The sequence below is a fragment of the Dermacentor silvarum genome, chromosome 5 (assembly GCF_013339745.2).
Source record: "Dermacentor silvarum isolate Dsil-2018 chromosome 5, BIME_Dsil_1.4, whole genome shotgun sequence".
In the NCBI taxonomy this organism is placed as follows: domain Eukaryota; kingdom Metazoa; phylum Arthropoda; class Arachnida; order Ixodida; family Ixodidae; genus Dermacentor; species Dermacentor silvarum.
Window position 1 is genome coordinate 46,185,168 of NC_051158.1, and position 11,715 is coordinate 46,196,882.

Genomic DNA, 11,715 nt, shown 5'->3' on the forward strand with positions numbered 1-11,715 from the left:
GGATGTACACTTTTAAAACCTTATCATAAATACACGCTTTTACGTGGAGCGCTTAGACGCGTCAATTAGTGATCAGAAGAACCTACTCTAACGACTCAGTAGGTTTGTACCAAATCGTTAAAATCGTTTCAGGGTCACTGTAGTAACAAGTCACTCCTTGTGCGAGTCGCACTTCCCTGTCTTTCACAAGTTTTGACGAAAAGGAAACTGGTCTACAAGTCGCACCGGTGCGTAGTAATTCTCACCTATTTCATCTCGGTCAGCACGACGAAACGCGATTATGCAAGCATCCTCGCAAACTGCCGCACTTGCATATTTCAAGGCACTAAGTATCGGTAAACAAAATTTTTACGAGCCACAAACGCTAGCAGAAAAAAAAATTCAACTTACACTCCTCTTGGGCTTAGAATAATTAACATTTATTGCACTTCGCTCATAGCCATGGACGGCCTCATCCTCGGGCGCAGTCAAAAAGTTCAGGTACTTTGGCCGATACCGTCGCTGTGTCATTGTCGTCGGCCTCCCAGTAACTTTTGCGAGTCGTTGTATGCAGGTCACTTGCTTTGCTTCGCCCGCGTGGCGTACCTAGGGAAAATTCGTCGGCACTTCCACTCCGTGAAGATGGGTAACCAGCGAAGCTGAAACGTGCGGTCCCGGTGTTTATCACTGGCCAGAGGGCTAATTTAAGTATTTCTCAATTTTGAGGCGACGCACACGTTCGGCTGTGACGGAGAGAATGACGTCACTGACGGTATGCCCGCAGTCCGCCGTTGTCGCTTGCGTTCGATCTGTCGAGTTTGCTCGGTGGCGTGCTAGATAGCAGCATTCTCCCGCCATTGCCGCCGCTTGCGATTTTTCAAAATTCAATTGCTTCAAAATTAAATCTGTCCGTTACGCAAGACAATGATTCATTCATACCATCTTAAGCAATGTCTCAAAACCCGTAAACACGGCCTCCCGTTACGACGACAGAAGAGAAGTGACGATTTACGCTGGAATAATGAGCGGCAACGGAGGCAGCTGCGGAAGAAGAAGACGACGCTCGAGCCAATTCTGATGATGATATTTTTCTGTACATATCTGATTTCACCTACACATATGAAGTGTCGCTTTAAAAAACGCTCCTGTGGGTCACATCGACGTGCATAGGATTATACAGACGACAGGCCTTTTACGGAGGAGAAGATCTTGGGGCCGTGGCCTCGTGCGTCTGCTATGTGCAGGGTTACAAAGGTGCTGCTGCATTTTTCTTTTTTTTTTTCGGTGCACTGGCCTGCATGACCACCTGTGCACCGCAAAATTGCGCGCTGTGCACGATATTGCGCGCTGTGCACGAGAAAACCCGACTAGCGGTATAAGTCAGTTCTGCACAAACATTGAGGCAGAAACAAGCGGATCGCAGAGCCAAGTTCACGCCCGGGAACACGGCAGAAAATGGCACAGTTTCGTGTGTCAGCGCGCGCGACTGCACGACGTGGGAACAAGCAGATGAAACCGAAGTGCATCTCACTTGCGGCGGATCGAAGTAAAACAAAAACCCGCTGACATTCGGTTTGTGTGTTTTATTATTGCTCTAAACATTAACTCGTCTATTGAAGCAACAGATTACACAAATAACAGATGTTGCCTCGAATAATTGTCGAAGTGTGACGTATCAATATGAGCGACGTCACAGCATATACATCTACGCAGGCGCACTTGTTGATGTACGTCATCCCCCCCCCCCCCCCCCTACCTCTCGTTTTGGTGCGCGGCGCCCTCTAGGAGAAGTCCAAACGGCATTCGGTTTGAAATTTCAGCGCTTTCCGCGTCGCGTAGCGATGTAATACTTCGCAGACGCGATCGTTAGCGAGCTTTGTATGCACTGCGCTTGTAAGCTCAAAATGGCCAGTCCTGGTGACGGGCCCTTTAACTTGGGTAGGCACTAGTAGGGCAATGGTAAGCATAGACATGCGATACACTAAAAAACTGCGTCCATGTGGCTGAATGAACAATCGGCGAAAGGGTGAGTGAGGTGAGTGAGTGAGTGAGTGAGTGAGTGAGTGAGTGAGTGAGTGAGTGAGTGAGTGAGGTGAGTGAGTGAGTGAGTGAGTGAGTGAGTGAGTGAGTGAGTGAGTGAGTGAGTGAGTGAGTGAGTGAGTGAGTGAGTGAGGTGATGAGTGAGTGAGGTGAGTGAGTGAGTGAGTGAGTGAGTGAGTGAGTGAGTGAGTGAGTGAGTGAGTGAGTGAGTGAGTGAGTGAGTGAGTGAGTGAGTGAGTGAGTGAGTGAGTGGAGTGAGTGAGTGAGGTGAGTGAGTGAGTGAGTGAGTGAGTGAGTGAGTGAGTGAGTGAGTGAGTGAGTGAGTGAGTGAGTGAGTGAGTGAGCGAGTGAGTGAATACTCGCTTTCCGTTCACACAACCATAAGTTTATCATCAGGACGTAACCCATCCATCTGCCCCATCGCCAATTGCAAAGCCGAGCTGTACGTACACTCGGCTACAAAAGTTTACGGGACATTGGACTTGCAAAAAAAGAAAAACTCGATTCCCTTGAAGCCTGAACACCTACCTTCAAATAAAAAGTTTGTCTCCAGTACTTCTTTCTTTTTACGATAATACTGATCCACAATTTAGAAGCGCCCAGATGTAGCACAGCAAAAGTTCACATTTGTAGCTGAACCCCTGTCCCGTAAACTTTTGTGACCGACTGACCATAGCACCAAAACACCGTGTTACTGCGTTCATTATTATTTTTAGGCGCTTCGGTCAGGAGTGTGCACTTTCGTGCTGAAGACAGCATTAAAGCAATGTCAGAGAAACTCAAGCAAACAAAACATCGTGTTTCTTACTTTTTTTTCTTCTTTTTTTTCTGGGAAGTTAAGGAAGCATTAAGGTGGTGTAATCAGACTGGAACGTCGTCCCGCTGAAAGCTAAAACGGCGCTGCGAGACGATGTCATTGTACGGTGCACCGAGCTTGAAACACAAGGTCGCAGGGGAAAAGCGGGTTCCCTAACGCGTGCAATTTTTTGCGCTCCACGGCGTTTTAATACCACAGCAGATGGCGTTGGCGCGTTCCTGCTTTCTGCATTTTTCCTTTTTACTTTATTGGCCGCTTGCGCTTTGGCCTGCGTTCTGTCATCCGTAATTTGTTTTTTTATCAATCTATTTCTTTTTTTTTTATTTCTTGCCCAACTACTCTTAGCGCATGATGTATTCTCAGAAACTAATTATTGCGAACCTAGCAACATTGCTTTGAATTCACAAAACTGGTGCTCAACAATTTTACGCTGATTGAAAATCCACGTAGTTGCAAAACAAGCGCTTCCGATAAGGCTGCATGTACAAGCCTACGAAAGAAAACATGTTCAAAATCTCCCCGCACTTTATGTATAAAGATCTTCTCTTTCTGTCTTCTTTTTTTTTTTCGTTTCCTTTATCTCATGCAAGCAAAACGCTAGCCGCCACGGCAGCTGACAGACATGTCCCTACGATTCGGTAGGGGCCAACAAAATTTGATGCAGCGTATATTTTTCAGTGCACTTATACCCTTCCTTCTACGTTATAAATTCCACGCTTTCGTGGTCAGTATATCACCGCCGCGTAACCAAAAAAAAAAATCACCACGAACTTCACATCTCTATAAAGGTCGGATTCACGCGTTGCTCGTCTCCCTGTAAGCGTGAGGCAACACAGCGTTATAAATGATTCGCCGAGAGCCGATAGAACCACGCGAGAAAAGAAGAATTGTTTTGGGGTTCCAGATGGCTCCGGAAAATTAAGCCCCAGTTCATCTTGCGCTGACATCCTAGGAAGGAACATTTTGTTCCCACGGTTAACTGAACTCTGCTTCTCGACGTGGGCGACACGTTTGACGGAGGGCTACACGGCAGAAACATCGGCACAAGTAGAGAGAACCAAGACCGTGTACAAGAGTTTTAACGTCGAGCGACGAAAGCGACGAGCCCACGAGCAGATTATAACTCTTCGGTCGGTGTGACCGGCGTGGAGTTACTCGTTTCACGATGACGTAACGCGATGCCGACAAGATGGATCGGTGTCAGGTGTCGGTACTGGAGGCGAGAGGCGTGCCGCAGCTTGGGCGCGACCGGTGAAACAAACACGCCCCCCCCCCCCCCCCCCGGCGGTGGTGTTAACACATAAATTGAAGCGCCCAGAGAGTTCCCTGTCAGAAGTTCGTTTATGGAAGCATGAAGGAAAGGAAAAATGCGTAGTGGCGTTGCTGTAGCGCTCGAGTCGTTGCGTGAAACGCCGTCAACAGTTGCGGAAGGAAAGATCCCGCATCTGCTCGATTGTTGACCTCGCACCGATTTTCCAAATGGAAAAGTACTAAACTGAGGAACTGAGGGTGGAAGAGAGAGAGAAAAAAAAGGGGGGGGGACGATAGACGGGTAGGTTATCCAGTTTAAGTACCGGCTGGCTACCCTATGCTGGAGAAAGGAGCAAAGGGAATGAAAAGTGACAGAAGCAACGATGAAAAACATAAAGTGAGAAAAATTCACACATACACGAGGCTGTAACTTCGCAATAAGAAAATGCGCCTTCAGCTGAGTACGAAACTGAGGGTTCAATGACACAACAAAAGCTCAACAACAAATTGCATCCAAAACATGGCGATTATGACGTGTTCCCGGCTCCGCAATCACTTCCGGTGTATGCAGCCCTCAAAAGCGTAGCCTTCGATATATGTTACTGTTACTCATAGCGTACCGTCGCTGGGGTCTGAATTTGGCCACGACCTATTGAGCGTGAAAACGTGGGGGTTATTCTGGACACTGTCGAAATCTGCCATATCGACAAATGCTAAACTGGCCATATTATCAGCCAATCACAGAGACCGTAGCAGCTCTATGGGCCATTCAGAGAGGAGAAGATGGCGAATGTGACAATATGGCAAAATTTGACAATGTCCAGAATAGAACACTGCGCCTGTAAAGCAGTTGAGAACTGAACTTCGTCTGTAACGTCACACGAGACATTGTATACGTCAAGAGTTGACTACAAAATTGAGGCTGCAACAAAGCGCACAGTTCTCACCTTATAGGCCTAACGATACGGAGGCTTGCTGTTATTTTCACATTTCTGTTTGATCATGGAAATCTGCTTACGTGCAACTAAACCTTGCTGCGTCCCATTTTTCTTCTCTCTCACCTAAACATTCAGGCGCAAGTAACAGCTGAGAGCTTATAAAAAACGAATATATAATTAAGCTGCTCAATATAATACAGCATTTTATGTTCATCTATTCATTTTCTGAAACCTAGGAGCTTAGTTATCGAATTCACAGAACTGCTACGTGCTCCTGTTCTCACTATTTTTTGTTATTGAACAAGCCATTAGCAAGGCAAATGTGAAGAAAAGAAAAATTAACGAGCGGTTGTCGTGTGGAATGAGGAACCTGGCAAAAGCAGAGTTTTTCCGGGTGCTTAATCAAAGAGATCAGGCGGATAAATCGGCATGCGAACAGGAACGATGACGAGATTAGCTCGATGCAAACATTTAATTCCTTTTAGTGTCAATTAGTGCTACATTGATTCATCAAAGGACATCAAACGTCACGTGGCACTTAAAAGCACGCTGTGCGCCAAATTGGCTTATTAATGTTGCTCTGCAATAAAGTTTACTTTGAGCAAAAGTAATATAATGCGGACCTAAAGGCCAAGTCTACCTTATCGAAGTAAAGCTAACCATACCTCGTCATTTCACTAATAACAGTTACTTGTGCGCGCAAACTTATAAGGAACGAAAGGGAGCAAGTATAATAGATACATATACCTTATAAGTAAGTAGATCATTAATTAGGCAGTGAGGCGTTGTTAGCCAAACAGTGAAGGCAATCAACGCTTTCGTCCTTGGACTCAAGCAATTTACTGCTTTTGTAAAAATCAGAAAGATAAAAAAACGCCAATAAACGGACAAAGTCTACTTTACCTGAGGGTGGCGTTAATTAAGTGCCGCACTTGAGCGAACCCAAAGCTTGTTATTTCACCCATAACATTTCACTCGTCTTACCGAAATTCCCAAGAAACCTATCACATGTCAAATGAACAGGTTCACTTTTAAAGATTATAACGCTAATTATAGATAGCACTATTGCGTATATTCGATAATGAAGCTAATGGAAACGTTTGACTACACTCATAGGAGTCTCAGCGATCTCGTATAATATGTGATTGAAAGCACTAACAGCTTCACGACTGAATTCTTTATTGCTAGCAATTAAATATTTTACCATCATATTTTGTTATAAAAAATATATACATCGGCCAGTTCTTTTAAGTACGTCTCAACCGGTTTACCATGGTAATCAAGGCAAATGGTCAGGCTCACGAAAACCAATACGGGCTAAGAAATTCAGTCGCTGTAACTATAGTTGTCATGTCAGCAACGGCTTCAATGGAAAACACATGCGCGTCAAATTCATCCTGTAGGGCGGAAGACGCCATGGCTTTTGAAAACCTGTTAGATGCGACTGTTTGTTCGACTATTCTGAAATATAGCTACTCAGATTTTTACAACCAGAATCTATAAAACACATTTGAACAAGTTCCACCGATTTCCAGCAGTCGGGGTATCACCTCTCCGAGTCGCCATCCGGGCAGCGTCAGATGGTTACTACGCACAAGTGCCTCCCATGTAAGGTTAAAAGCACACGTGCATCAAAACCATTTTATCCATCGAATGACACGTCGGATACGTGGCTATTCCGATTCTTGTAACCCGATGGAACCTGCTTATAACCGGGGGCAAACTTGCTGGATGTGGATACTGGTACAACTGGTCAAGGAGGTGGCTGTTCCGACTGCTGGAACCGATTACAACCCGTTGAAAGACTGTTGTATGTGACTGTTGGCACGACTTCCGCTGCTAGCAGTTGTAACGTGTTAAAAATTGTCAAATTGGGTTATTGGTACCAGTCATACGATCAACCACACTCAACATGTCCCCAATAAGTTCCGACAGCTCTAGCATACAGGGCAATCATATTTCCGACTCGTCTTCCTAAGGGCGAGATAGTTTTGACGAATGTGTACTTTCCATTCTAGGTACTAAACCTAAATCTTCAGAACCGTTCGATCCGTCGGACTACGGGTAAGAATTATTGCTCCTGTGGCCCTTTCAAACCTGTTGAAAACCTCTCGAGACATTGATGGAAATTGGTTGTGTGCATTGTTGGCAGGATCAGTCATGTACACCGGACCAGCTGATGTTGACGTGCATGCGTTAGGTCTTTAGGGGGTAAACAATTCTGCGCCAACACCATTCGATTCGTCGGACAAATCGTCGGAACGATGCCTGCGCCTGGATGTTGCTATACCTGCAAAAAGTCCGTTAGAGTTTTTATGATAACTTTACTTAAAAGACTTCTGGCACGACTATCCACATGGTTTTGACGCACACGTGCAAAGATTATCTATTGCGTGGAACACGTGACTCTACCAAGCCTACCGCCAGTACCAAGCTTGGATGTCAGACCATACCACGGATCCGGGCCAGGGCGTTATGCAGGGATTGTGCCGGGTCGTACTGATGTACAAAGCACGAGCCGTACTCGTGCGGCGTGTCTGATTTGCATTTATTATTTTCATTATCAACGGCCACCAATTTACGCGATGAACGCCGGGGAGATGGCGCCACAGAGCGCATGAATCTGGAATCCTGGTATCGAAACAAAAGTGGTCGCTCTATCTACGCATCAGCTATTGTTGGACTACACGAGCACAAGTTCACGGGATTGATTTTGCGGCTGTGAATTCAGTGCACCGTTAAAGGCGAAACACGAAACCACTCGTGTTATTACATCTTCGTGAACGTTACAGAACCCCAAGGGATCGGAATTAGCTTGTAAGTAAAACCTTCTTAAACAGAAATCATAAACGGCCGACAGACGCGAGGAACATGGACGGAAAGGAAGACCTAAGGTGGGTGTCTCACGTCTTCTCATTTGCCGATGTATTTTTCACTGTTTTACCGTTACTACTGCTGAACCAACTGCCCGAGCTTCCAACCTGATGAATCGTCAATCGTCGCATCTTGGGTAACAATTAGTGTCCGCCCAGTCATCCACGCCACGCAGTGTCCAATGACATCCGCACTGCTCTGAGTCATGGCTCTACCTAAGGCACCTACGTCATTACGAGGGGACGCTTTCTTCCATCGAACGTCAGCGCTTGATAATGGTGATGAAGACGACGGCAATAACTACAAGACTGATGATGATGATTAGAGTATATCCGGGCCCACGCGGACGCATGTACGCAGAATGCCCCATTACGTTCGTACTGTGCCTGTCTTAGCCATTACTTTACTTAATGGCTCTATATCATTACAAAAAACACCTTTTCTTTGTTTCTTTCTTTTTCGTTATCTCGTTCTTTCTTTCTGTCCTTTCTGGCAAGACACCGTAGGTGGGCCGGAAGACTGTAGTTTTGCTTGATGGCACAACGACGAGAAGCTGACGCGAGCTTTATTCTCTCACATCATAACTTCTTCCCGTCCCACTGAAAGAAAACAAGAATGTAAAGAAGAAGTAACCGCTGCCTAATTAGCCGGATAACGCCTCTTGAATAATCTTCAAATAATTACCGCCAATATCACGCCCGTGGTAGGCGTCTTGCCTAATTACTAACACCCCCGTCGGTTCCATTAGCGACAGCGGCACATAAAGGTGACATTCGATCGCGCCAATTACTGGTGACCCGAGGGAAGCAATGAATTTGTACTTCTTTTCCACCACGGACGTAATTAAAACGCCGCTCCTTCTTTCAAAATGGCATATGGTATCAAGTATATTAAAACGCAGCGCCACGAACTGCAGGGTAAAGTCTCGAGCGCGTATACGTCAGCGGGCTTCACATGACCCGCCCGCGGTGGCTTAGTGACTACGGCGTTCTGCTGCCTCAAGGCAGCGTCGAGGGTTGGATTCGTGGCAGTGGTGATGGAGGCCGATCGAAAAAAAAATATATCTTGCACTAAGAATTACGTTTGCCTTAAAGGGACAGTAAAGACGACAAATCATGGAGAGACAGGAAGACAGCGGTGTGGATTAGAGAGAAAAGAGGGCAGCTAATATTCTTGTTGGCATTAAGATACAAAGTTACAGCGACGTTTCACTTCAAGAGCGCGGGATACGCGCAAGCGTATGGAGGCCGCGAACATGCGCCAGCGACCACCGCGGCATCACAAACGGAAAGGGCCCGAACACGGCGATTCTCTTCTCCACCTCCAGGCGCCTTCCTCCTCCAGCACTCGATTCCCTGGCTGCGACAAACATAATTTCGCCGATTTCACAGACGGGGCATCAACTCTTGCGCGTAAGAAATCAAGTTGGGCAGGCTATGGAATATGTTGGGCAAATAACCGATCGTCTGTTAAGAGGACGGCAGAGAACTAGGTGGTGAGATGAAATTAGGAAATTCGCAGGCATATGATGGTGTCAGCAGGCGAGAGACGGGGTGGCGATGATGTTGATTATCATTATGATAGCCTTTGGGGTTGCCAATGAATGTAGGCGCGATGCCAGACGGAATCGTCTGTATAAAATTTATCCAATTAGTCATATCTGATAGCACGAAGCCTTCTCCTCTATCAATCTGTTCTAAAATTTATCTGTGATACAACGCTACCTATCTATCGACCTCTGCCAATTCGTCAATGAGTACAATCCTCATATGTGAAACTATACAATCTATCTCGTCGTCATCATTGTCAGCCTGTCTTTATGTTCACTACAGGACGAAGGCGTGCCTCCCCCAGTGATCTGCAAATACCCCTGTCTTCAGCTAGCTGATTTGAGATCGTGCCTGGAAGTGCCCTTATGCCATCACTCCAACTAAGTTTCTGTCGTCTGTGACTATGGTCTCTTTCCCTTGGCACCTATTTCTTTACTCTAATTTACATTGTTCGATAAAGTGTAGGAGTATGGTTTAAGATTGATGTGCACAAGACACAGGTAATGTTCAATAGCCTATCAACAGAACAAGAATTTCTGATCGGCAGTCAGCCCCTGTGAAAAGTACGTTTATCTAGGTCAGTTAATCACAGGGACTACTGATCATGAGAAGAAAATTTAAAGAACAAAAATGGCTTGGAGCGCATGAGGCAGGCATTACCAAATCATCAGCGGCAGCTTACCGCCTATCCTTGAACAGAAAAGTCTACAATCATTGCATTCTACCGGTGCTAACGTATGTCGCAGAAACTTGGAGGGTTAATAAAGAAGCTCGAGAACAAGTTAAGGACCGCACAAAGAGCGATGGAACGAAAAATGTTAGGCGTAAAGTGTAACAGAACGGAAGAGAGCTGTGTGGATCAGAGTGCAAACGGGAATAGTTGATATTCAGGTTGACATTAAGAGGAAGAAATGGAGCCGCGCAGGCCAAATAACTGGTGGTTCAGTAAAGTTACAATTCATCTATCAACTCCCTAAAACTCCTCAGTGACAGAAAGCTATTGTATTAATGATAAACCGTGTGTGTAGACGTCAAATGGATGGCGCGCAACCAGTTGCGAGCCGGTTCAAATCCATCCCCGATAGTATTACTTCGTATTCCTAGATGTCGTTGTGTTACCAGATCGTGCGCTGCAAAAAATATAAATAAAGGAAAAGCCCGGATACGACTCAGCACATCGTAACAGAATACTGAGATAGTCACCTAGAGAGACCCCCGTAGGGAGTGTCGACCTTCCAAAATCACAGGGATTCTAAGAAGGTGGAAGAGGTAACTGGTCAGCAGTCAAGATAAGTAATATAGATGATTTGAGTATCGATGGACGAAAAGCAAGGAAGGGATTGATACAACTGAAGTCATGGCAAGTGTAGGTAAATGTATTGTATAGTGATGAACGTTTTAAATGCAAAAGTTAAGATTGAGATCAGTTCGGCGAAACGCTAGATAGCGATAGATGTAGTAAAGCCTGATTAAATTAAGCGGGCTAGGAGACTATTTGTCTCCGCCCCGTTTCAAAGGGGATGAAAATCATCATCATCGTCATCGAATGGGACGGTGCTCATGTTCTACCATACTAGATAAGTGCGGTAGAATGTGTCATGCGAGTCCTTGCTCTGCAGAAAAATCTTCCCCATCATAATCCCCACTGCACGGAACTACAACGCGACGCGGCAACGCGTGCGGGCAGTGCTTTCTGGCTATATGAGGAGTTGACGTGAGTTTGGTGCAAAGTGAAAGGGGAGAACATATATCCGCGCAGCGCGCAGAGACCTCGACCCGCCTTTCAGAAAGTGAAGGCCGGCAAGGGATTAAAAAAGAATAACTGGAGTGTGGGAGGTGAAAATAGTGTAAGACTTGGCCCCTTCAAAAAAAGGACACTGAATCGAGTTTGCAGTCAATTTGAGTAAACTTGTTACGAGCAAACGAACCACCTCCGCTGCCTCTCTTGAGACAGTGACCTTTGATGATAAGAAAACGAAAAAAAAAAATACGAATGCCGGGCGCCTTTCTTTCTCCCTATATTTTCTGGTTCATTGTTCTTTTATATGCGCTGCCTTATTCTCGCTGCTCTGCTCAACCACGCTCCGTTGCTTCAATTTTGGTCAGTGTAACGAAGTGAGCCCGGCGCTGGAAATGAAATATGCTCGCAAAAAGAAAACAGGAATCAGACGAGGGGAGAGAAAGCGGGAACCCGTTGAATTTGCTTGGAAGGTGAATAAATTTTAGTGCTATGAGACAACATTAACAGGAGGAGGGGCAGGTGGGG